Source organism: Ambystoma mexicanum, chromosome 10, assembly GCF_040938575.1.
Source record: "Ambystoma mexicanum isolate Mex_15411 chromosome 10, UKY_AmexF1_1, whole genome shotgun sequence".
NCBI classification, from domain to species: Eukaryota; Metazoa; Chordata; class Amphibia; order Caudata; family Ambystomatidae; genus Ambystoma; species Ambystoma mexicanum.
In genome coordinates, this window is record NC_090932.1 from 1,179,719,499 (window position 1) to 1,179,746,151 (window position 26,653).

The 26,653-nt window shown below is 45.0% G+C and overlaps 1 long non-coding RNA gene across 2 annotated transcripts in view; it reads left to right on the forward strand.

Moving 5' to 3' along the window:
- The window catches only part of LOC138492152 (uncharacterized), a 181,652-nt gene extending 168,310 nt beyond the window's left edge, over window positions 1-13,342 (forward strand). For both annotated transcript variants that reach the window (XR_011276151.1, XR_011276150.1), the window contains exons 2-3: window positions 8,679-8,760; window positions 9,216-13,342. This is a non-coding gene — a long non-coding RNA (uncharacterized lncRNA). The remainder of the gene's footprint in view (window positions 1-8,678; window positions 8,761-9,215) is intronic.
- The last annotated feature ends 13,311 nt before the right edge of the window (window positions 13,343-26,653 follow it).

The window sequence follows — 26,653 nt, forward strand, 5'->3', positions numbered from 1 at the left end:
GGAAGGCACATCATGTGCAAAGTGTGATGGTGAGGCTTGATTAAAGCGAGCTCAAAGAGTTCTCATTAGAGGTGTTTTGGGTGGGGAGGGACAGGAACATGGGCATGGTCAGTCAATGGGTGGGCAAATAAACAACACCTACAAGCTTTGTGTCCCTCCTCATATGCCATTTCTCCCTATCTGTACTCTAAAGCAATACTGTAGGCTTATAGGTGTCATGTGCGACACATAATAGCCCAAGGTAAAAAGGGCTGGATGAGCCTATCAAACTTGACTAAGTACACGTGTGCTCTCTGGGTTTGCTTCATAAATTGTCGCCTTATTACAGCATGTGCCACGCACAAACGGCCGGCAAAGTGAAACTTGTTTTTTTTTCCATGTGGATGTTTTTCACGATGGTCTCACGCCAGGTGGTTTCGTCTATTACTTTGCCCTGCAGATATCTCTGATAAAAAGAGACATCTGTCATGCTGCCGAACATGTCTGGACGAAAACAAAACGCTTGGCTGTGCGCGTCCCTCCTACAGGCCTGCACGCTGAGGTGGACTGGTGTATAGGGAACTCTGGAGAGGTTTGAGATTGCAAAAAAATGTGTAAAATGGGGCCACTTGGAAAATTATTTCCAGGGCCTCTTTTGGTTACCAGTCCACCCCTGCCTGCACAAGATGAAGTGAACTTCATTGAAGTAAGATCTTCTGCTACCTCCGGTACCCCCCATTTTGCGCACAAAAAATATCTACAAGCGCACAACACCAAAGTATATGACAACAGAGGACATAATGCACAACACCATGCACATGTACAGACATAGTAAAAGAATACAGCACCAACAGCTGAACAAACTGTACCTACCCAGTTCTTTTTTTTTTTCTTGGAGTTCTGGAACTTGGAGTTGTATCAAATTTATAATGGGAAACAAAATACTACGAGTCCCAGAACTCAAACCAAAAAATGAGGACTGAAAACGGCAGTCAGTGACTCAGTAATGGCTCGGCAGGTGGGAAGATTTGCACGTCGTCGCTGTGCTGAACGAGCTGCTCTTTGGCTAATATTTGGCGAGGCGTCATGGAGGTTCGTGGGGTAGAAACACCGATGAGAAGAGAGACAAGTGGAAGGGAAGGGATGGCAAGCGGAGGGAGGACACAATGAAAATATCCTTATATCTAAAAGGGTGCCACCAAGCAGATAAAGACTTGCACATGCTAACATGCAGCTCAAAAAGTGTCTGAACAGAGGATTGTGGTGGGTCGGAAGAAGGAGTCGAACTCTTGGAGGACATTTCTAAACTACTTTTAATTTAATCATAAGAGAATGGAGAACGGCCTACCTTTCCCTATTCTAGAGGGGTTTTCCTACGTATCTAAAGGAACTAAAGGGGAATGTCTGTCGTCAGGAAGTCCCAAAAAAAAGAAAATGAATCTGGCCAAATATAGTTCTACCCTGATCCTACCACTAAGAAACTAAACGTAAACAGTTCCAGGAGATTTACTTGATTCTCCTGATAAACCAGTCGTTTCCGGCGGCTCCTTTACATCAATGTTTTTTTATTCTGGTTGTTATTTATCTAGCAACATCTTCAGTAATAGTCTCTCTTTATTATTAGCAAAGATTTCATAATTGTATGTAATTTTCCCTCCATGTGTCAACCCCCAAACTATTTGATGCTGTTTAGACACCATTAACTGACTTTGCCAGAGAAGCACAGCCTTCAGCTGCACTCCTCTGGGCTTTCGCTCACTTTTTATGAGGAAACTGACATGCCCTTAAGACAGTCAGTATTGGGAGATTTTGTTTCCCTTAGTCCTTTTCCCGTGTTGCAACTTTTGTGCAATATGTAACAAATGTGCAATGTATCTTACCATACAACACCCTTGGGTCTATAGTCATTTCTAAAGGCCCTAGATACTCTTGCAGGATTTTTTAAGAACTGTGCAGGTGTGTCATGGACAGGACTGGTGGGACTGGTGGCAGCTATATTTTCACATTATTTCTAATTCTTTCCTGCCATGTTAACCACGTTAACCGTGTTTGGTACGAATAGGTGGCTTGGCTCCAAAATGGCCATGTCACGAGGTTCTTTGTCCTGTCCTTTGGCCATCTTGCCCCTTCACCTTCCCTAGGTCAGTCCTTATTTGGTCATGCACTTTCCCGCGAAACCCAATGCTTTTGCGGGCTTATGCATGCCTTGTGTGTGCCTTCAGGATGTGGGCTGGAACGTCTGGTTCCAATACACATCCTGGATGCCAAAGAGTCTGGAGTGCCATGAATGACTGTACCACCGCGGTCCGTGATTGGTCCACATATGGAGTGTGTGTTTGTGAGCAGATCTCCCATTGTGTCCTCTTTGTTTTGGCGCGAAGGGAACTTTGGATAAGAGGAGGCCAAAAACACCCACACTAAGTCGATCCTGAGTTCTCACTGAACAAAGGATAGGATCCAAGTATCTTGCAACTACGAAGCCGAGTCGAGGAACCGCAGGTGACCCGCTGGAAGTTTTGGCACCCTGAGCCCGCTGTCGTCCCGTGGGACCCCTCTGCATCTGGTCGTCCTAGAAAGTCTGCGAAGACGCTTCGACCCATTGGAATAGTGGGACCAACTATTCTCGGCATCTTCATTAAACCCTGCAAGTAGGTTTTCTAGGAAGTGTCTCTGGGCCAACCAGTGGACTGACTAGCTTACCCAGTTGCATTGCTCTGTCACCGCTGCCATTTCGAGGAGGTCCACAAAACTTGGTATACTGCTAGCTCTGTGTCCCGGCACCCTCACATCGAATTTCTTACACTTGGCATTCCCAGGTCTGAAGTGAGACGAGTGAGCCAGGACCGGAGTGAACACGGTTACCGTCTTGCCCTGCCGCGGCAACGCCTTTTGCAAGTCCGCTGCATTTGTGACCTTCTTGCCCCTGAAGCCTGCTGCAGTGAAACTAGGTTGATTCATCCACCCGGAGTGGAGAAATCGCCACTGTCTCGTTTGGGAATCATCGCTGTATCTCAGGAACTGAAAGGTGCCGAGACGTCCTTTTTGTGCATTCGAACCTGCAAGCGAAGTAGACTGAACTGGCGAAGTTTGGGTCTGCTTGTGTCGGGTACCGGTGAGTACTCCATACCCAAACTGGTGGCTCCTAGTGCAAGGGCCCATTTTTACGCACAAGTGGCCCCTGGGGGCCCCTCTCCTTTCCACTGCTATTGCGAAATAGCGACTCCACCCCGAACTCTCGAACTGCCTCTGCCTTCAAGTGGATGTCCTTCTTGAATAGTGGAACTTGTTTTGTATTGACTCATCCACCTTCCCGAGCTGCTAGAGACCCCTGAAGAGACCCTATTTTGTCTGTTGGAACAACTGCGTGCGCTTGCATTGCATATACTATTAAGGCTCCTCTCTTCTTAGGGCTCGACTGCCTCTTAGTTAGGTGTATTGTCAAGGTCAAAAAGGGCCTAAAGACTATCTGCACTGCCTGTTTCCTTCCACTCTAGGTTGTCGACATATTTCGTGCATTTAACCCTGAAGACCCCAATAGTCTTGTATATACATTGTATTGATAGTGTTGTGTTGGTTTACTTAGTGTTACTGTGATTCTTCTGCTATGGTCTATGTTACAAAGTCTTTGTAATGAATGTGTCTATATTTTTGATATAACACCTGTCTGGAGTAATTTGTAAGTGTCCTTGCTTTGTGTGCTCATTGAGGTCCTTCAGTCACCCTCACCCCTCCTGAGACTTGGTCTTGACCGCCTGCCATAGCTACCCTGACTGGTCTGGTTTGTCCAGAGGTTACCCTGTTCTCGGAAACTAGGCTGGCCTTCTGAACCTCTGCCCCTCCAGGTCAGAGTTCAGAAATCCATTTTAACATTTATTTCTTAAATTAACTCTTGTAATTCCTCTACAACGTTCTTGGATTTGAATTTATCTTTAACAAAGTATTTAGGCCAAACATCCTTGTGATGCTTCCTCACTTGTTGGTTGGAGGCTTTAGACATCCCACAGTCTGTTGATCCCGGCGCTCTCAGCTTGGCTGTGGATTCTGCCCACTTGATATTTCCCCACTTATGGATTCTCTCTTTATTCCCACTTTATGTACTTGACAAACTTGCCTGCACTCCTCTGTTATCAGACCTTGTCACAGTTTCTTATCTTTGCAGCTTGTTGCTCATATAGTATTTTCCCTTTGTTATTAGGTTTTGATTTGGAACCTTCACTGATTTTCCATACAGGATTATTCAATCCCCTCCTTCTCAACCTTATACAGTTCTACTTACATGCGTTTATATTGAGTAACTCTTGGTGAGTACTGGGTCGAGTTCCTCTTCTCGTCTTCCATTGCCCGGCGACCTCCCACTTCTGCCGTTCTCCCTCTTACCTCTATGCATGCTGGGGAATGTTGCAGGCTCTTGCGTTCGCTCAGGTGCTCTTCTCCCGTACTGGGTTTATCCTTCCTTCTCTTCGTCATGCCCTCTTCTTCAGTGGTCCTTCTGTTGTATGCCAAGTGGGATATTGGGAAGCTGCTCGTATTCCTAATGACTCTTTATTTCTGCGTGCTTGTTGGTTTCTCGTTCTAGGCTTCCTTTATGCCATACATGGTCTTTACTGCTTGGAAGCTGCTCATGCTTCTAGTTACCTTCTCGGATGGTCTCGCCGTGTTTGGGTGGGCACCCCGCACACCACAATAGAGACTTGCCTCGCCACCACCTGCAGCAGGACTCTGCTTTCCTGCAGTACAATGGTTCTCCCATTGTTGGATACACGCGGTCTCCAGCGTCTCAGTCAGGGCATTCAATCGGTCTTTGAAAGTTGTGGGCTTCACGACTGTTCACTGGTCCGCCTCCTCCATATAAGTGGCTGCGGCACCTCATGGATGTCTCCTTCCTGCTTCCTGACACCACCTAGATTGTGCTGCCGCATGTGCCCATCCCTGCCGACTTGGACCAGCATTCTCATAAAGGTAAGTTCAGGCCTTGGCCTGGTGTTGTTGCGTGCTCTTTGTTTTTGGCAAATGCGAGCCACACAGAGGCCTGACCACGAGGGGAGCTCAGAAAAACGATATTCCCCAAGCCTCACAGGAATATAATTGTTTGATCTGGGGCTCCCTCCTGGCCAGGCCAGGCCTCTGTGCAGCTCGAGTTTGCCAGAGGAGGAGTGGGTGGGGTGGCACCTCACAGGTGGGACTCCGGATGGGGGCCACATTGGTAGGTATGCAGAATTGGAAAGGGAATCGGTAATAGTGGTTGCCTCTTTTTTTTCTATGTGTTATCGCGCACCTTGCAGGGTGAAGCAAATGAATGGTTTCCTCATATTCAGTGCTGGCTACTCTGGCTTGCCTCTGCCCCAGCCCCTGCAAACAACTGTGCACAGTAAATCTGCTCTGTGCGAACGCACTGTGCACACAAAGCCTGTGTGCACAGTACACTTGCTCAGAGCGCACACCGAGGTCCAGTGGCATACCGAACGGGGTGGGGGCATGAGGAGCAAAGGGTGGGTGCGGGTAAGCAGCTGCGCTACATTTGTTAGTGGGACACCTCTCCCGTTAAGAAGAAAACATACACCGGATGTTGCCCGCCGGTAACCCTGTGCTGCACTCTAAATGGGATGTAATCCCGGGTACTTTTATGGCCAGTTGAGAACAGGGGTCTCCTACCTGCAGGCCGCAGTCCCAATTGGTCAATAAAACAGAAACATTTGAATGTGCAGATTTCACTATTAAATTTCCTTATGATTATCAAGTGATGCACATCTGTGCAAAAAATAAGCCTGTCCCCCTGATTTAGCACAGTCAGGAACCAACAAGATGGTAAAAACCGGTCGAACAGGTAAACAAAATATTAATTTATAGCAGAATTCATAAACAACACACTGATTAGACGTCAGTGTGCACAACACAAAATAATACAGAATAGGCATTCATCAATATAGTTAAACACAGTGACATATCCAAGCTGCTAGTCTACTCTAATAAACCAAAAAATTCACTTGAATTCATGCATTCAGGATAATGACAGAAAAGTCCTTTATCAAATTGATGTATGTGTATGTCATACAAATGAGCAGTAAAGTTCCTTATGCTCAATCACTCATCCAAAACACTGCTATATGTTCATGAGTGCCGACGGGTTTCGGATTTCAGCAAATCCATCTTCAGGGCAGGATGTGTTAAGTTTCATGATATTTGCGGGACAAAATCGTAAGGGATCTTCCTAGAGAAATGAAGATGGAGCTAATTAGCATGGACTTTTGTCCCTTCAGAATTGTGAATGGGAGGGAGTGATAAGTGTGTAATTTAGATATTTTGCACCACAAAGTTATTTGCCACTTGGTTTACTTATGGCTACTTATTCCATCATTCGGAACACTTGTGATGCTGCCAAATGTGTTTGCCTAGCCAAGCCCAGAGTTTGGGTGCCTGGAATGGCTAGTGTGAATCATGAGAGGGCTCAGCACAAGAGCCTGTGCATTGCACAATTTATTTAAAAAATTGTAAAGTTGCTCAATACTTTCTGGGACCTGGGACACCTGCTCATTATTGACACAACTCTGCGCAAAAGGAGATCATGTTGCAAGCTGTTCCATTTAAAGTTATTATGATATGTTAATGATGTTTTGCACTGTGCCAGTCGCCAACCTACTTGGCTAACAGGGCTGAGGTTTGACTGAGAGATGGCACATTGTGCCACCACCTGGGGTCTCCAGGTCCTGGTCTGTATAGGATTAGAAAGGGAAAATTGAGTTAGTTGCAGTGGGGTTGGGGGTGGAGGGGTAAGCGCAAGTGGGATTGAGGCAGATGAGATGACTCTGACAAACAGAGAAGGGGAAAATTTGAATGGGTGGAGTTTGTGATAAATTGAATACATGAGGTGTCAGTGCAGAACATGACCAGTTATTCTAAAGTCATTTCCATCATTTACATGGTGCCTCCAAGTATCAAAGACAGTGCTCCTTGCAATGTCCTTTTTCTGTGAAGTAACATCTGTTGGTGCAATTCATATGCAAATAAGGAGGTTTGCATGTATTTTGCCCCAGATACCATATCATCTAATGGCTAAATTATAGACTTTAGGATTAGAAGGTCTGGATTGTAAACATGGCATCATTTTAATGCAGCATTCTCTGCAACTGTGTCGCTGTGTTGTTCCCTCCCACATGATGTAACCAGGCTGGTTACTGGTCTGTTAACAGTCATTATGCCTTTAGAGTTTGGACGTTTTAAGAGCTGGCAGTATGTGTCCGTGATCAATCATTGTTTATTAACATAATGCAGCCTGAAGTTTCCAAAGCATATTGTTAAAGCCTACACCAGCTTGTCATGAGGATCACCGGATGTCCATTCCTGAGATGTCACTCAAGGGGACCACGGCACTGTGATGTCTCTATTGTGACCCATATCATTTTGGTCAGACAATGCCGTTGAGTCTGACCACCAGCCCTAAACTGTGTGAACTTGCACAAGTACCTTTCCTTCTGATATTAGACTTTTTTATTGGACAAATGTGCAGATGCTCAGAAATAAATCCACTGGACACGAGTACATGCTAGAAAACACATTTTAAAAAAGGAAATACGTAGGTTCTGGTGAAGTACCAATTTACAGAACTTGTAACCAGAAGATCAGGCTTCCCTACTTGATCAATGTGGTGTGTTCTTTTTCAAATCCTGTGGTTTGTTCTTTTTCAAATCCTGTTATTCTCCTGTGCTCATTTTCCCAATATGCCAAATGTTTTAGTTTTTTCCCATGTAAAAATTATATTAATTCCAACATTATCCATTCCGTTAGGAAGACACTCGTCCAGTCCTGGTTTAAATGTTGCATTCTGTGAGTTGCAGTCCTGGATTTCACAGTTAAAAACTCAGCACCTCAAGTCCCTGAATGCAAGTTTGAAATCAAAAAGTGTGTTAGGTCACCTGTTGGAATAACAGAGCCCTCTATAGATGAGTTTCCTGCATCTGTAATGATCCTGAAGATTGATTTTTTTTGTTATGTGTTAAAATGCCATCTGCCACTAATGTTACCAAAAAAGTAGATTAGGGGAGAGGGTGGCAGGTTTGGCGGCGCGAATGAGACCTATGGAATTGCACGCACTGCATTTGGGGGGAAAAGTAACAGGCCTTTTTTTGTGGCTCGCCCCCTACCCCCCACTCTTGCAATGCTGGATACTCCTTGCTGAGGACACCCCCCAGGGTTGCAGATGGTGAAAGTTATCAATATGCCCTGATTAACTCGAGTGACCTGGAGAGGCCAGGGCAATGGGTGAAGGTGAAAGTGAAATACGTCTGCTTTTAATCAAGACATTGAATTGTGTGAGGAATAAACTACGGGGCAAATGCTAATTTGTCTTGTGCACTTTCTTCTAAGGCAGGGGTCTGCAACCTTTGACTCTCCACATGTTGTGGACTACAAATCCCAATAGTCCTAGACAGCACAGTCAGTGGTATGGGATCATGCGAGATGTAGTCCAAAACATCTTGGGAGCAGCATGTTGCAGGCCCCTTTTTTAATGACGGGTAGATGCTGCTGTCAATCATGTGTGTGTGCCCTTCCTTGCCCATTGATGAATGTGAAATTGATAGCTGGGGTTTAATGCTCAGCAAGCAGGGAAAACTGTATGTTCCGCCATGTGGACAGCTTGATATATTACTGGGACTCTTACTGCCTGCCAGTGTTTTTATGCTGATGTCTTTTTTCCTTTGCAGCAAACACAAATGAATATGAGCAATCAGAATAGTAGCCACTGGACTTAAGAAGCCAAATAGTAGACATCTGAATATGCCCAAGGTAAGTTTGCACATTAATATGTTCAACCTTGCTCACTTGACCCACCCAGCACGTGCCCCACTTGCTGTGATATCTTTTGTTGTTATCCACATTACTGCATGGGAGCTCTTATCTAGCCATAAAAGACAGGAGCAAAATAGCGTACTTTAGTAGATTCTCGTATCATCACCAGGTAACATTACGTATTTGGCTGAGGTCGACTGATGCTTTTTTAAAAAGAATGTTTTAAACTTATTTAATTATTTATAGAAATCACAGGGAAAACAATGCACTTTTACAACAAAAATGCTTACAAAATTTTACAGAGTGAAGGACATGGGTCCTTGACAATGCGGTAAGAGAATGTGACTTGAAGACCAGATGTTGCGGGGAAGGTACTGGGATTGAATTTGAAGGACAAAGTTAGTGTCATGCTTCTTCTAATAAGTAGTCTTCTTTTGTAATTGTTCCAATAGGCTTCTCTGACATTGAGCAGTGCCCTGCAAAACCAAGACCGCTGAGGATTATGCACAGGAACACAAAGATTTTACAGTAGAAGAACGCAATGGAAATAAATGGTTAATAAGCAAGGCTTGTAGAGTAACAATTTCATTAGTAAGTGGAAAGACTTCAAGGTGAATTGCGGAGCATTTTTCTTCAAAGACCCACCTAAGGTTGAAAGATCTGCCAAATGTTGAAATTGGTCTGTACCAAATGTCCCTTATGGAGACACTGATGCGTAGTAAAAGAAAACCCGACAATGAAAAGGATGTGGCACATGAATTTGCACACGCCTTAGTGCAGGCTAGACCAGCTTGCACCAGGAATATGACACAATTGGTAATCTTTTCTGCAGACGGGCTCCAGCTGCCACAACATAGGCCAGATCCACTCAAATGTATGAGAAATACCTACCTGAGGTTTTTATGACAGACATTGGCCACATCAGTGAGTTAGTCCAAGGCGATGTAAACATTTCAATCACCGTCGATGAAATGCCCGAGATGCATGGTGATCCAGCAGTGGCCATCCTCTTCACTTTTTGTGACCCAAGAAGTGGATGAGTGTGCCGTACTATCATGGCAGATTTAAAGGTGGTTGAAACTTGCAATGCAGTTTCAGTTGCAGCATTACTCCAGAAAGTCCTCGGCAAGTCAGGGAAGGGTTCGAGTGATGTATTGTGCCTTTGTAGTGATGATCTATGTAAAGGCAATGCCGATTTCAAGGTCTTCCCAGTGCAAGACTCTTGCCATTTACTTGATGGAGTTTTAAAAGCAGCTTTAAAGTCCTAGGATTTGATCAGGAATGTAGTTGACTTTTTAGATATGCACGTGAACTGAAACACAAATACCTAACATTTGGCACTTTGTATGGCATTAAAGAAAAGGTTATTCCAACTGTCTCCTTCAGCCGGTGGTTCTCTGTATTAGAGGCAGTGAACACCATACTATTGATGTGGCAACCCTTTACTGATTTTTCTCCTCAGTGATGAAGCTTCAGGCAAGAAATGTGAGGATTTTCGGGCACACATTGATAGTGAGGTGAAGAAAAGCACAGTCTACTGTGTTCTTAGATTTTTGCAAGAGAACATGATGGCTGTATCTGATATAATGAAGAAGATGGAATCTGAAAAGACATATATTCTACTCAACAATGCATGAAAAATGGCAAGCAATGCTGTGTAGAAACATCCCATCAGCCACCATGTCTTTCGAAGTGAGTGAAGCCTCTTTGTGGTATGCCGTGCAAGTACTTGATCCCTTCCACAAAAATTAATTTAGTCCAGACTTTGAAAAGAATGCATTTCGTTTTCACCATTTTAATGACACTCAGGCTGTATGCACCCAGTTTAGTGCCTATTTGGCAGAGCCTATGCCCGAGAATCTGCATCGCCAGGTACATGAGCACTGGGTGGTAAAGCACCAACAGCGGCCAGATTTATCGGTTTCTGTGTTGGATATTTTGGCCTTGCCCGTGTCCAGTGCCAATGTGCAGAGGTAGTTTTCACAAATTAAAGTCTTTATGGGGAGAAAAGAAAGGGCAAGGATGGGCAAAGAGTCCCTGAAAAAGTATTGCATCATTTATTACAATAATTTTGAATTGTAGAAATGCTAGAGATCCAAACAAAGGTCTCCTGGCCAAGACCCTATTCTACCCAGGAAGACACAAATGAGTTGTAAAATACACACTGTCCTTTCCTTGTTGCAACTATGTTCACTTGTATTTTATGTTATACCTTTTCATTTGTCATGACCCCTGTCTTGATGTACCTTCACAGTAGGATATCTACTTAACAGACTGTGTATACTTCACTTTGCTCTATCAACATATTATTGTTGTTCTGTGTTGTGTCTCCAAGTAGACATTGGTATGTGATTGTTCTAAATTACAATGAAAATGTTGAAACAATGAAGGGGTGTGACCATCATTGATTGAAGATTGGTTTTCCCAACATGCCTAGACCGTTTGGTGGTTCTGTGTGTTTCTCTCTACAGACCCCGTTCATTTGTGTCTATCGACGAAATGCTAGAGGTTACTGGATTAACATGAAGTATTTATAACATCTTGTGCTGAAAAATATTACCCTAAGTATGCACACAATTAAACAATCAATAAAGTCTGTTTACGCTGGAAAAAACAGTTATCTGCAATTTTGTTAAAGGGTCAACCGGGGAAAACACTGAAACACAGATTATGAAAATATTTGAAAACACTGGAACAACACCCCTGGAAGTAAAAGAAAATAAACCCCTAAAACAGGAAACCCTAATTATGCATGACCTCTTAAAGAGATATTCCCATTTCCTTCTTCATGCTGGTAGGTTCTAGCATTACCTTCAGTCAAACAGGTATATGGTACATTAGTACAATGTATGCTACTAGGCTGTGTGGCTTAGTGAGTTACTCACGGCAACCCTAAGGGGGAGTTTCTCCTTGTGAGGTCTCACTTGCCCAGACTGCTATGGAGGGTTTTGTGGAGCAGGCAAACCTCCCAAGCCTCAAAGAGGGAAAGCTCCCCCCTCGGGGAGAAGGAACAAACACCTTTAGTTTGTCACAGTATCTACCCACACCGAGTACCATGTTTGTGAACAAAGATCACATGAGATGCACAACAACAAATACATACAAAAACACAACATCATGGGTAGGCTGGGCTATATGGTTCATGCAAAATTCGAACCCCGTTTTTTTTTGCCAGATCAAACCCTACAGGTTTCTTCTGAGGTTCCAGATATGAGGTTCTCTTGGGTTCAATCTACCATCAAATAAAGACAGCTGAGAACAAACTTGAACAGTCAGTGGTAAGAGTTTTAAGAGCAGGAAGCAGCTCTGGATAGTTAAGGAAGGAAATTGTAGCTATGATGGGACTTGGCAGATTAGAGTAGAATTAAATCGACAATAGGGCCTGGGTGGAGTTAGAGATTTAGCTAAGTATTTTGGTGCAGTGTCAATGAGCACATGATGCGTCAGTAGAGGGGCAGTACGCCAAATAATTAAGAGTACAGCAGTGTTAGGCACACATGTTGTTTTGTATTTGTGAGAGAATTTCAAAGCACTGATAGCCCCATGTGCAATTTGTAGGCAGCGGGGTATGGCAGGGCAGTAAAAGACACACATACACCTCGTAGACATGGGATGAAAACACATGCAGTGACAATTCCATGTGGTGGGCAAGTCACTTAGAATTCCACATGCATTTAGTGGTTGAATGAGAATGCCAAAGCACGGAAAACCCCAAGTGTATTTAGTAGTTAGAGGAGAAGCACATTCATTCCCTAGGCAGAGGTAAAGGCCAAACCTTGGAGAACCCATCTGTATTTTGTAGGCATAGGATAAAGATAAAACACTTAAACCTCACATTAAATTAGTAGGTTGAGGAAAAGGTCAAAACACTGAGAACCCCACATTCATTTTGTAGTCCGAGACCAAATGTAAAAAACGCAGAAACCTACATGCATTTAGTAGGCGGAAGAGAAAGCCAATGCAGCATTAGGCATGCTTGCATTTAGTAGACGTGGGAGAATGCCAAATCACAGCTCCCCATGTGGATGTTGTATATTGAGAATGTCAAAGCAGTCCAAGTCTGTCTATTGAGGGGCAGAGATGAACAAAAGGAACATCTCCGAATCTGCTGCTGTTGCCGTATGGGATGGGATGGGGCACTGGGTGAAACACATCTGGTGGGAGTTTTGCACCTGCTGCAGCAGGGGCTGTGCATCTTGGAGAAGCCCAGTAGTACATTGGTCTGTGCGCAAGCCACACCAATCAATCTGTAGCCACATGTCTTCCACCCTTCCCAGAGATCACAGGCCTGTGTCTTTAGTAAATCCAGTGGCTTCAGAAGAAATGACATGTTCAAGCCTTGCTGTTGCACGTGCAGCAGACCTATTAGTCCTGTTGTCCATGTGAATGAATGCAGCTTTCAAATGTTTGTTTAGCTACCAATATCTTCTCTTAAGAGGACTGTATGCATTTTGTTGTAGTTTTTGCAGTGTTTTTCTGAATAATGTTCTATTTGTTCACATCTATATGCGCCTTGAAAAACATTTTGCAGTATAGACGCGTTATAAATACCCAATAAATGAATAAATCATTGTATGTACATTTTTGCACATATTTGTATTATTGTGTTTAGACGGGTTATTTTAATATTCATAGTTAATTTAAGGTGGCAATAGATATAACTAATTGAGAAAATGTGACCGACACTTGGATTGTGGTGCCTTTTTAAACTTGTTTACTTGGTTTGAATAATTTGTCAAGTGATGTAAAAATTAGATTCTCTTTCTCTGCCTAGGACTGGCGTGATTCTGTCAAAATTCCACTCACCCGTAATAAGCCGTGCTGCTGCGTGGAGGCCTAATAAGCCGTGCTGCTGCGCGGTGGACTAATATCAGGGGAGCTTAGTGAGTGGCTGGGAGACCCATCAGGAGGGCATTTCTCCCATCACTGTGCAAGATCACAAGGGCCTGCACTGTGGCCCGGAAGTCCTGCGGTGGGATGAAGGGTTTGGTTTTACGCAGGGTGGAGGTTTGGAGCCAGGCGGTTTGGTGGAAGCAGTGAATATGATCTGAACCACTCTGCGGCTATATATTGATATCCTCTTTATTAATAGAATATTTCTATTTATTTGTTAAGCGCGAAGTAGTTTCCTGGAACTAAGCCCACAAAGAAAATGCTTGCAGCCAAATGCTGTGTAAATAGCGATGTTATGGGCTTACAGCACAAGCTAGGAGACCAGGGGCATGAATGAGCAAAGATCGAGTGAGAGGGAATTCTACCAGGGAGCCGAAACAGAAAAGGAGCAGCCACCCCTGTGGGAGAAGCGAAACTGAAGTACCACAAGGAGCCACAAAGAACCTGGGATCAGAAGAGCATAGGTTTCAAGTTGAAGATATGGGCTAATGCTCTTGGCGGCCATAGAAGGGGCGGTCATGGAAAGACAGCAAAAAACAACGCGCAAAGTTTTAAATTGCACCCTCTGTTTAATTACCAGCCAGTTCATTTTGATAAGATAACGAGAAAGGTGATAGGACTGACGAAGTCCAAAAATAAGGCGAACAGCAGCATTTTGCAGAAATTGGAGTGGTTTAAGCTGAGTAAAAAAGAGATCAGCAGGGAGGACTGGCAGCCTTTGGCCTGAGGGGCAAGAACAATTGTTCAGCCCATGGGGAAGTGGCCCAAGCCCACGGTGCAGCAGCCCCAACTTCCATAAATGCCAAACTCAATACCAACCCCATGTCCACCCGCACATTCTCAGGTATATATAGTAGACGTTATTGCCATTACTTTCCATGCAACATCTCTTTCAGTTAAGTTTGTGGTTTCTAACATATCGGAGCCACAGGAGACGTACCCCAGAGACCAAAAGTATTCAAATTTCACCAGGATAATATAATTTGGTATAGAGGGAAAGCCAGGATTTGAGCATAGATTACCTCATGTACCAGTTTGCAATTTGACAGCAGGACTCCTTGCATCTCATTCCATCACATCATTACATTTAGACCATGTAAAATGTGGAGAGACTGCTAGTGAATTCATAGGTAGAACTGAGTCAGGGGTCTGGTGTGCTCTAAAAGCCAAACACACCCTGCACAGAGAAAGACGCATACTTCCTTTGCTGCCCAAAGATGCCCTTTTCTCTGCTGCTGCTCTAAATACAGAAGTGACAGCTCTGCTAACGAAAGTGCTCGTATAGGTTCAACCATCCTCTATACATTTCAAAAGTACCATTCAAAGAATGTGACCCTGCATTGAGGTTGGGCACATACATTAAACATGCAAATAGCACCGACCTTGAAGCCTGTCGTTGGTATGCAATGTGATTTCGCCACATACAAATCCTCCTTTAACTCAGCTTTGTCATGAAGCCTGGCGCCCCTCCCAGGCCCCCCACACCCGCATCAGGATGTTCCCTTTTCACACGGTGAACCGCTGTGTTGCTATGCAACATTTTAGGGAAGAGTTAGGGAAGAGTTAGCAGCACCAGGATGTCAAATCCTGCAAAACAAATGGGAGGCCAGTCAGCCTAGCGATCGCAGGTGCATTCCACATGCAGTGGAACCTTGTTCACAGCAGGTCTGACGGGATACTTTAATGAAATCATCCGGTGCTGCATGGGAGTCGAGTACAGTCGCACTTAGTACACACGTGGTTTGTTTGGTGCCCCCCACAAATGCAAATTGTAAAAAACGGGCAAGTATGGTCTGGGCAGAATAATCATGCAGCAGTCAGCGAACAGCAGAACACCCAGGCTGGCTTGGTCGGGCTGGCCTGAATCGGATGGCTAATCATGACGGTCAGCCCCATTTAATGTATGTATCCTTCTCCTTGCAAGAAAAGAGGCCCTATGCCCAAATCCAAACGTAGGCCGCCCGCTGCGCCGTATATATAACTCTTTTTACCTACCTTACGCTAGGTGGCATGTGGCGGTGCACATATGTGGCTCGCGGCTCTCTTCAAGGGGGTGGGGTGATTGCCGGGGGCGTCACACAAGCTACAGCAGGTGGTGTGGCATCGTCCGTCCTGGCAGCTAAAGTTCCTCAGCCACTGTCTGCATGCAGGCACGGGTCTCTCGCACTTGTTACTGCTGCCTACTGCGCAAGGCAAGGAGAGACTCCGCAGCAATGCATGTGCGTTTGTGCCAGGGCGGTGGCCAGGCTCCCTGCGCAAGCGCAGAGTGCAGCCCCGAGCCAAGGACAGCAGCAACACGAGTAGCAGCAGCCCAGGAGGCCGCAGCAAAGTTCGTGTCACCCAAGTTGTGTTTTCTGGTAATCACGAACGTTGCTGCTGCCTCCTGGCCTGCATCTAGGCCAACCTGCCAGTGTGTACATTTGTTTACTATCCTTAAATTATGTTTTAAAAAAACATTTCTGCAAAATATTGATTGGAGCAAGTGCGCGGCAAAATAAGCACTATGCGCGGCTTCCAATCAAAAGGTGCGCGTCCGCACAGGCATGCACCATACAGGGAACATTGGAGGGGACTCCATCTGGGATCTGGTAATGGAGAGGAAGAGTGACCTAACCAATTTAGTAACGTTTTCAAGGAAATTAGAGTTTGTGACTGTGGCGAAGTGCTTAAGTGCATTTGTGACTGGGTGATGCAAATGTGGAAGGACATATCTGCATTCATGTGACTATGTATCTATATATGTGAATTTGTTGATTTCTATGATTGTTTTTGTTGGTCACATAATATTCTGTACAAGACAAAAAAGTGGAAACCATGGGATCTAAGTCAGAGTTGGATGCATTAGTAAAATTGGCATTATTTGGCAAATACTGCCGATTTATACTATCAACCCTATTCAGGGTTTGATAAAATGCCCAGGAGTATTTCATGGGAATACTGGTGGCAGTATTTAAGGCTGGCTTGCTGATGAAAATCGATCTATATTGACCACCAGCTAAGTGGTGGAGGCAAAAAGCAATTTGGACCCAATTTATTTGTAATCCTTTTTTACTGCACAGAAAGAACGTACAGTAGTGATATGAATCTATTTATTTTATTGGTTATTTGTAAAGCACCTATACAACAAATGGTGGTTCAAGCCGCAAGACAAAAATGGGGGCGGGGGCAAGGGAGAAAGATACAATAACGGTCCTACTAGGCCTTGTGACATTCGCATCGTGCAAAGGCAGAACAAGAAGTGCATGGGGTGGTGGTGGAAGTGCTGGACTGCGCGAAAAGCGAAGTGCTAAGGTGGGAAGGGAAAAGGGGGGGAAGAGGTAAGAAACAAGTGCTAAGGGGAGGCCAGAGACCTGTACTACTCAGAGGGAGCCAGACAACCATTCACTGAGGCAGAAAGAAGGTGTTAGCAGGGGAGGGTCGAATGAAGGAGGAGGAGAAAAGGAGTCTTGAGGAGCTTCTGGAACATAAGGAGATCCGGCTCAAGCCTGAGAGGGACAGGGAGACCATTCCAGAGGGAGGCGCCTGCGGAGGAGAGAGATCTACCCCCACTCTTTGCTTAGAGAAGTGTCTGTTTTGCAGAGAGATGGAGCTAGTAGACCGAAGGGCTCTAGCACGGAGGTATTTAGGGAGAGTTGGATGTAGTGGGGTCCCATGCCCCAGAAAGCCCTGTGGGTGATGCAGAGGGTCTTGAATTTGATCCACCCTACTGATGAGGTCCAACCAGACCGAAACACATGTCTGGGGTTGCTGTTGGTACTCTTGTTCAGAGGAGAATTGCCTAGCATTTGGGTGCTGGACTGCCCCAGGGCAAGACAAAGACTGGTGTGCTTTGGATATTTCTCCTCTGTGAAAGATAGTGAGCTAAAGAATCTGGGTAAGGCCCTTGTAACCAGGATTAATGTCTGGAAGAGGGACTCCCAGGACCCCCCCTTGTTTTCTTGAATTTGATCCTAGCAGCAAGCAACCTGCAGCCAGTGGAGAGAAATTAGGGCTGCACATATGCGGTCCCTGGACTTGAGGCCAAGCATAAGTCTTCCATCCCTATTCTGAATTAATTGGAGGGAGCAAAGGGAGGATGAAGGAAGACTGAGGAAGAGGCTGTTGCAGTAGTCAAGAGAGAGAAAAAACACCACACCACCATTTTTTGCCTCACAAGAGATTTGGGGGAGGGGACCCATAGAGGACAGGCAGATTGAGGGAGGGAAGGTGCGATCTGGGGTCCCAATGAGAAGCATCTCAGTCTTACTGGCATTAAGGCAGATATCATTGGCATCCCATCATGACTGACTAGCAGTCAGACAGTCAGGGATGAGAGAGGTGGAAGAGGAGGAGGAGGAGGAGGGAAGCTTGAAGGAGAGCTGTATGTTGTCTGCATAACACTGAATGTGAGGGGAGAAGGAAGAAACCAAGTGTCCCAAAGGGGAAAGGTAGATGCTGGAAAGCCACGGTGAGAGGATAGAGCCTTGAGGGAGGCTGCAGGTGGAGCATATGATAGGGGATATAAAAGGGCCCACTTGAACCTGGGAAGGTCGATCGAAGAGGAAGGAGGTCAACCAGTCCAGTGCTAGGCCCGTGATGCCAAGGGTGTCATGGAGCCGATTTGTCAGGGTGGCATGATTGACCATTTCAAAGGCAGAGGAATGATCCGGGAGGATAAGAATGGAAGGAGAGTTGGAGTCATGATTTGAGAGCAAGTCTTCACGGGTTTTCAGTAGAGCAGTTTCCATGCCTCTGGCAGCTCTGAAGCCAGACTGTTGGTCGTGGAGACAACCGACAGATTCAGTGTGTTGGGTCAGTTGGGAGATGGCCAGCTTCTACAGGAGTTTTCCCAGTAAGGGGGTAATGGAGATAGGGCAGTAGATAGCAGGGCAGGAGGGATCGGAAGAGGGCTTTTTTAGGAGGGGATGCACAAGGAAGTGCTTGAGGGGGAAAGGGAAGGAGTCGGTAGTAAAGGAGTGGTTACAGAAATCAGCCAGGGAAGGTGCAAGGGAGGCAATGTTGTCCTTGATAGTTCTGGAGGAGCAGGGGAGCACCTGTTTAGAGGAGACTTTCATAGAGAGGACTTGTCTAGAGACCTCATCCGGTGCTATGGGCAGGAAAGAGGAGAGAAGTAGGGAAGGGGAAACACTTGTGTATAGGCGCGTTATAAATGCCATAGATCAAGGGAGGCATGAGATCTGGGGAGGCAGGCGGGAGGGGGTAGAGGAGGGTGAGAACAGCATGTCCTGAGATTTTGAAAGTGGGAGGCCAGTGAGGTACAGATAGTCAAGGATGGCAGGGGAGATGTGGAGACTGCAGGATTGGCAAGTTCATTGCTGATTTTAAACAGATTCCCAGAGTTGTTAGCGGCTCCAGAGATGCAGGCCTGGATGTGAGCCCTCTTCTTAGATGGATGGAGAGTCTGTATTGACTTTGGAGCAGACGACAGGCCAGTTTGTCAGAGGATGTGTTTGATGCCCGCCACTTCATTTCAGCCACTCTGCACTTGTGTTTCAGAGAGGCAAGGTCAGAGTCATACGAGGTGTTGCGCTTGGCGACAGGCTTCATCCAGATCCTCGCGACAGGGGCAAGGATCTCCAGGGTGTTGGTGATAGAGAGGTGGAGATTAGCAATGGCAGAGTCAGTGTGGGAGTCCATGGCAGGAGTGGGCGGGGGAATGAAGTGGTGGCAAAAGCAGCAACTAACACTCACTTCATCAGTCAAATAACAGAGAAGGAGACAGGCAGAGTTTTAGCAGGGTGACCTAAGGGATCAAGATGAGCAGACAGGAGGGAATGGTCATACCAGGAGAGAGGTGTAGTTAGAGGGTTGGAGAGAGGAATGTAAGAAGAGATGTAGATGGTGGCTAGAGTCAACAAGAGGTTTGGAGGAACACTCGAAGGCATTCAAAGGAGGAATAGGCCTGAGTGGGAATGATCGTAGAAGGGATTCATTCAGGGAAGATCCACTTCGCCTCCAGACCAGCTTCGAGAGGATCTTATGGCCTTCAGGGAGGAGTGTGCCGAGAGCAGTGACTGAGCTGGCAGTGAACCTCGTCTCAGTGAGGGCGAGAACATTGAGGTCAAAGTCTTTGAGAAGGAACCCGACATCAGAAGTATGTTTGATGGTACAGAAAGAGTTAAGGGTAGCTAGGTGGACCTAGTTACCACCTTGTAAAGGTCTTCCAAGGAGGGGTACAGGGATGTGGTATGCCCATCAGAGGTGGAAAAAAGGGTAAGGGGGTGGTCAGCGGAGGAGTGATGGGAGAAGGGAGGAAGTCGATGAGAGACGGAAGGCACCTATGAAGAAGGAGAAGGTTGGGCTGAGAGCCTTGGGCCATGACAATGCCATTGTGATAGACATTAATGATGTAGCTAGAAGGTGAGAAGCCAGCCAAGAGTACTTCCCATCTGGTGCCTCCATTAATGGGAGACAAAGAGAAAGGAGCAAGTTCAGAGATCATATGTGGAGTCCATCAGTCCAGGGAGGGAGCAACAATTAGGATCTCAGTGACGGTTTGCCTGGAAGAAGCATTGATGTAGATGTCAAAGTTGGGCAGGCCTATATTGGAGACCAGGAGATCCTTTTTGAACCTTTTCTTCCAGGTTTAGAGAGGGAGGTAGGGTAGGCAATAAAGTAGCAGTTGGAGTAAATGGGTGAGATGCAGGACCATGGATGGAAGGAGAGAGTAGGGAGATGGAAAGACGGGGGAGACAGAGAACTGCACTAAGCAAGACAAACACACCAGGTGGCCTAGTAGCAGATGGATGCTGATAAGTCAGGTGCAGACAGTGACCTACCTGAGCTCTACCGGGCCACCTCTGGCCAGTCCGGTCCTCCTTCCTACAGGACTGATCTGCAGATGCATCGGGCTCAGGCCTTAGGTTTTTAAGTTAATGGTGGCGTGAAGTGCTAGGAGTCAGCCTCCAATTCGGGCCATCCAATCATTTGCTGGGAATCTGGGGGCCAGAGTGTGTCTCTCGAGCACCCTCCTCCTTCCGTGTTCTCAACATGTCACCCACATGAGCCTACTATATGGTGTGCTACCTGAACCACTCTATTCACTCTTAGTTTTCAAAAGGCCTACTCTCTGTCCAGCCTTCTCCTATCCTTTCTATGCAGGTTTCACACATGTCCCCCCTTTGTAATTATGTGTTTTCAGGCCGATCGGCTCCTTTCAAGCCAGAGCCTGCTTCCCCTTCTTCAGTCACTGCCCAATATTAGTATTTCAGCCTCCATTTTGGGTCATCCCTTTATTTGCTAGAACTCAGGGTGCTATGTGTGTGTCCACTGACCCCACCTCAGGAGCCGTCATTCCGTGCTTTCAGTATTAAGGAGCTACTACACATTGAACTTCCCAAATGGGATAGCTCCACAAATTGGGTATTGATCGAATTTGCTTCTCCTTTAGCGGCATCTCTGCTTTATACTTGTGCAGGAATATTGCTAAAACTGGGATTCAAGATCACAGCTTGCTGTATGCAGCCAGTCGGGGCAGATGAGGCTGATCTGTGTCCCCGTACTCTCAACTTTGCGAATAAGGTATTTGGTGGCGTGCCCAAATAGGTATCCCACCTTGTATTCGGCAACTGATTGTTTGCATGATAACCCTATGAGTGGAAGTGAGACAATACGATGGGTGCCTAAAACCCGTAATTTGGGTAGTTTTACAAATCAGTTTGAAGGTAATAAATGAACTTACAGTGTCGCAAGCTGGAATATCAGGGTGCACAGTCATTTTCTGGATAGCAGGTGTTCTATGGACCTGCTCACCAATTACAATGTGTTTTTGCTAAAAGAAACCTGGCTTTATTCAGCAGTATATTTTGATGGTCATCACCTTTACCAATTAATAGCAGGCAAAGGTCCATGGGGTAGGTATATGGGGGACTCATTATTGGGGTCATATTGGAATCCTGCAGTATTGCGTGTGTCTACTACTAACAGTAATGGTCTGGCGGTAGAGTTGACATTCGGACAGAATACAGAGAAATGTAACATGCTAATAGTGAATGTATACATCCCCCCCCCCCTGGATATTTCTGGTTTTGAAACTATACATGAATACTTAGAGGAGATGTATGCGTAATGGGTAGGTATGTCCCATAATGAAATACTTCTGTTTAGTGTCCACCTTAACGCCCGCTGCATGGATGATGAAAAGTTGTGCCTCTTTCCAGAACATCTGAGAAAAGTCTTATGTTGCAAAAAAATGTTCCAGTAAAGGCAGGCAGTGGGTCCAATTCCCGAAGGATTGGGACCTTACATTGCTTAATGGAAGAACTAAGGGAGACTGTCCAGGTCAATTTGCATGGGTTATGGGGAGCAGGGAAGCTACATTAGATATTTTTTTTTCTGTAACAACGGGCGTATGGAGAATTTTATCGAGTTAAAGTACTGCCGACTACCTTCAGTAATCGTGCAATTTTAACGTTGATCATGATGGGGGCGTGCCTCAGTATTAAACCCAAGGCTGTAGTGGTATTGATACAAGCCACGCAGGTAATTAAATTCGTTGGACCACTGGCCATATTCAAAAAGTGATCTCTCTTCTCTCGCAGTCTGCTGTTAGTGACATGCCTTGTTTGGCAGCATTAAGTGCGAATGAAACAGAGGAATGGCTGAAAACATTGCCACCAAAATGGGTTCCAGTTAAAAAAGGTAGCTGGTGGTAGGAGATAATAAACATATTAATAAGTTTGATATCACTATTTGCGATGCCAAGCGATTAATGAGAAAGAAACTAAGAGTGATTAAGAGAGTATGTGGCTCTATTGAAGAGGTAGCATGTAAGTCCAAGGCCACTAAGGTGGAGTATGAAAACTGTTTTTTATTTATTTATTTTTACATTTATAAAGTGCTCAAAACCCAAAGGCATCTAGGGGCTGGGGACGTTGGAGACTTATCAGTTAAGAACACTCACTGGCAACAGATGATAAGTGCTGTTAGAAATCATAAGACCTGAACTATATGGCATTCGCCAAAGGAGAGAGGACCACGAGAACTGTAAATCCTATTAAAGAAAAATCCTGGGTAATGTAAGGGATAAAGAAAGCAATTGCTCAATTTCGGCTGGCATGAAATGCTGCCCTGTAGGCTGTCCTCGGCTACCGACCCTAGATGACATTGAATTGACCATCTCAAAATGAATGAGCTCCACGGCGCTGGGCCCTAATGGGCTAGCCAATAGCGTGCTGAAGCACGGCCCAGGTGGGTGGACCTGGGTTTTAAAGGTTCTATTTGATCAAGTTTGCCTCACAGAGCCCACATCTTTGTAAAAATCAATTTTAGTCCCTGTATATAAAAAAGGTGACGGGCTGCCACCTGATAACTATAGATTGTTGTCATTACTGGACGTGACTGGGAAAATCTTTGCATCCTTTGTTGTGAAGGCCTTACAGGCATGGGTGTAAGAAAATAACATACTCCAGTTTACCCAGAGTGGGTTTTGACCTGGGTGCGCTACTGCCCATAACTATAGGGTCTTATACAGGTTAATAGTCGGCAATAACTAAAGGAAGGCCAGCTTTATATATCATCTTTTTAGACTTCCGTGCTGCATTTGACTCTGTAAACCATGATAAGTTGTGGCGCAAGATGGTGGACTTGGGATGCCCAATGTGGTTAATGTGCATCGTTAAGCACCTGCACTCGAACACTGCGGGGCGAGTGAACTCAACAACGATGGTGCCATGTTCGCTTGGGTGCCGATCAACAGGGGAGTCGAGCAAGGTTGTGTGTTGGCTCCCCTATTGTTTAACATCTACTTGGCTGACCTGTTATTGCGTTTTACTGTCGTGACTTAATGTAGGCCAAGAATTGGTGGAGTTACTGCGCCTTGCATGCTGCATGCAGACGATTTAGTGCTGCTCAACCATACTTATTTTTTTTGATCAACGTGGATAAAACTAAGGTAATGTTGGCAGCTGCTAGGAAGGTGAACCGCCCAGTCTTCACAGCGAGGATGGGCACCCTGGAGTAAGAAGAGAAGTGTGTCTATCTAGACCTTGAAATGAGTGCCGTACTGATTATGCACATATTAATATTAAAGATGTAAAAAAGAGGCAGGCCCATCAGTTAACACATCAGATTGATACATTTGAGTTTTTGCCCTATGGTGTTGTATGGCATCAAGGCAAAATCTATGTGTGATTTGAGTTGGCTTAATATACTGGTGGGCTACTTCTGGAAAAAGATCTTAAAACTGTCCGCAACTTCGGTAGAGTATCTAAGACTTGAATTGGATTTGGTATCATTGAAAGGCCAGCTCCTTGCAAGGAGATCTAAATTGTATTTGCAATTTAAATCTAACCCCAAATGCCCAGTCCTGGTCATGGTTGGAAAAGCTAGCCTGGTTGAATTGGGAGGTGCAGGTTATACATTTGAAGTACTGAATGAGAAGTTATTTGCAAATTAGGGTTGGTACCCAGATTTTAATTGAGGAACAAATTATGAAATCCTGAAGGCCTTATTTAAGAGGAATGTTGAGCAGTGTGGCTAGGTTATTAATTATCAACATCTATCAAACTTATGGACTTCTAATTATGTTTGAAATGTTACATATCGGTATCTAAAAACACAAACCTATCTTTGCCAGAGCTCCAGCCCAGCGGTTCGAAAACCTAATGCTTGCTTAGATTGCAAACTAATCAATTACCTTTGTTGGTCATTCATGGAGCACATATTAAGGTGCTGTTAGAAAAAATGGTGCGTCGTATTTGTAAAATACCTCAAATGAAAGAGACTGTGAGACATGTTTTTACAGAATGTATACACTAGGGCAGCTTATATGTGTACACTTGGTCAATATGTGTAGGAGTGTGATTCCATTAAATCAGCAGAATTCTGGGACTATTGTCTCAATTCCGATTCAGAGAGTCTGCACATTGCACTGTATCGGTGTGGCGTATTATTATGAAATTTCTTTCTTAAATTTGTATTTTATTTGATCTATTCACCTACTTTTAATATTTTACTCACCCTCAATGCAATCTTAGTGTATTCTTAGTATGTTTAGTGTAGGTACTTGAAGTCTGTAATAGGTAATTAAGGTTGGGTGACAAAAGGATGTTATTTTATCTTATTTTAATAGCGGACTGGAAATGAAGTTATTTACTGATTGTTGCGTAATTTAATTTATGGGATAATATTGCATATGTATATTATTGCTCTTTTTGTAAAGGTTCTTTTAAAATGTAAAGAAATAAAAAAGATATTTTTTTACTGGACATCTAAGATAGAAAAGCTCATATGCGCGCAAAGCCTTATGAATGCGTATGCGTTCACTGCTGAGACCGGAGCAGAGCCCGCGCAGATTCCTCCTCTAATTAGTTACCTTGAAATCATTCACAATTCAAATAACTTTAAATTTGAAAGATAACTTTTCACAAGAGTTGATAAAACGTTTTTCAGTATCTTCATCAACTAACAATTCTTTACATAACTGTACATGTAACTTCCATTTCTTGTAATTATTTTCAGGACAATATCTTTGAAAACAAAACTTTCTTTTAGTTTCAGTCACTTATCTAGTTCTCTGGCACTTTCTGTAGTAGTCTTCTAGGCTGTGATTTCTTTAGTTTCTCTATGCTTTCTCTGGAGCTTCAAAAGGCTGTGACCTCTCTTGAGCAGATCTTGAATGAAAGGCAGTTTAGAACCTCCCCAGAGGTTCCAAACTACCTCACAAAAGTCTCTGAACCAATCACTGCTGTGCAGGGTCGCTCTCCATCTTGAATTGGGACAGTTATTGCAGGCTGACAGTATGGTTGAGGAAACAATGCATTCAAAGCCAATCCAACCCTACTAGCAGCTAATAACCACCTAGTACCACCAAAGTGTTCCAATTCTAACATCTCCTGTTACATGGGGACCTGACAAGAATAGACAGTGTTCATAGAGTAGGACCTAGGAGGCATGGCCCAGGGTCAAGGCCAAGAGACGTCTTAGTGGCCCTATCATCATACACAATGAAAGAAGCCATACTCCGAGCAGCAGCAAGTGTCCACCCAGAAGTGACTATCAACGGGGCCCGAATCCAGTTATATCAGGACTTGGCACTATCTACTTTACAGAAAAGAAGGGCAATGAATCCAGTGACCAAAGTGCTAATAGCCAGGAATATCTCTTATAAATGGACTTTTCCATTCAGACTTCTTTTCTCGTGGGAGGGTAGGCAACAGCGAGTCACGACGGGTGATGAAGGCCTGTCAGTGATGAACCTGGAGGAGGAAGAAGGGAATCGGAAGCATGCAACCAGACCTTCCTCTCCCAACAGAGGCATGAAACCTTGGGAATGGATGGGAGGCAGACGAAGGAGGGGCAACAGACACACTCAACTGAGAAGCCCCCAACCTAGACGGGAGGAGCACACCCCAAGGACGGAAATTCACATTTTACCGTGGTAGTGCACTAAAAACACTCCAGCAAGAAACCACAATGAGGTGAAGCCGTATCAGACTATAAAGAAGCTGCCAAGATTGGCAGAGATCGCTGGGAGTAACGGCCCAGAAGCAGGGAATGAGGTCGGGGAGGTAGTATGGAATCCAACAGGGGGTGTAGTTCACCCCTACAGGAGAAGTCCCTGGGGTTTGACCAGGTGCAATGCCCCACAATAGTATCTGGGGTAGTTCCTGGGAACACAGGACCTGACCAGGGAAGAGGAAGGGAGAGGAGGAGGTTAAAGTTATCAGGGTTAGGGCGGAAGAAGTTGTGGGTTGGGGTGGTTGGGGGGGTGGGGTACGTGCCTGAAAAGGGAGAGGTGTGTGAGGGGGAAGGGAGAAAGGATGATCCACATGTGCAGAACAAGGTTGACATATGTTAAAGTCTTGGTAAAAGCAAAAAGGAAGGGAGAGACTGGTATGTGTAACAATGTCACTCACAATTACATCACATAATGTAAGGGGCTTAAACTCCCCTGCCAAATGCAAAAAAGCGGAAGGCCTGATAAACCGCTGCTGAGCAGACATAATAATGCTGCAGGAGACTCATATTAAGAAAGCCCACAGCTGCAAATGGAGCA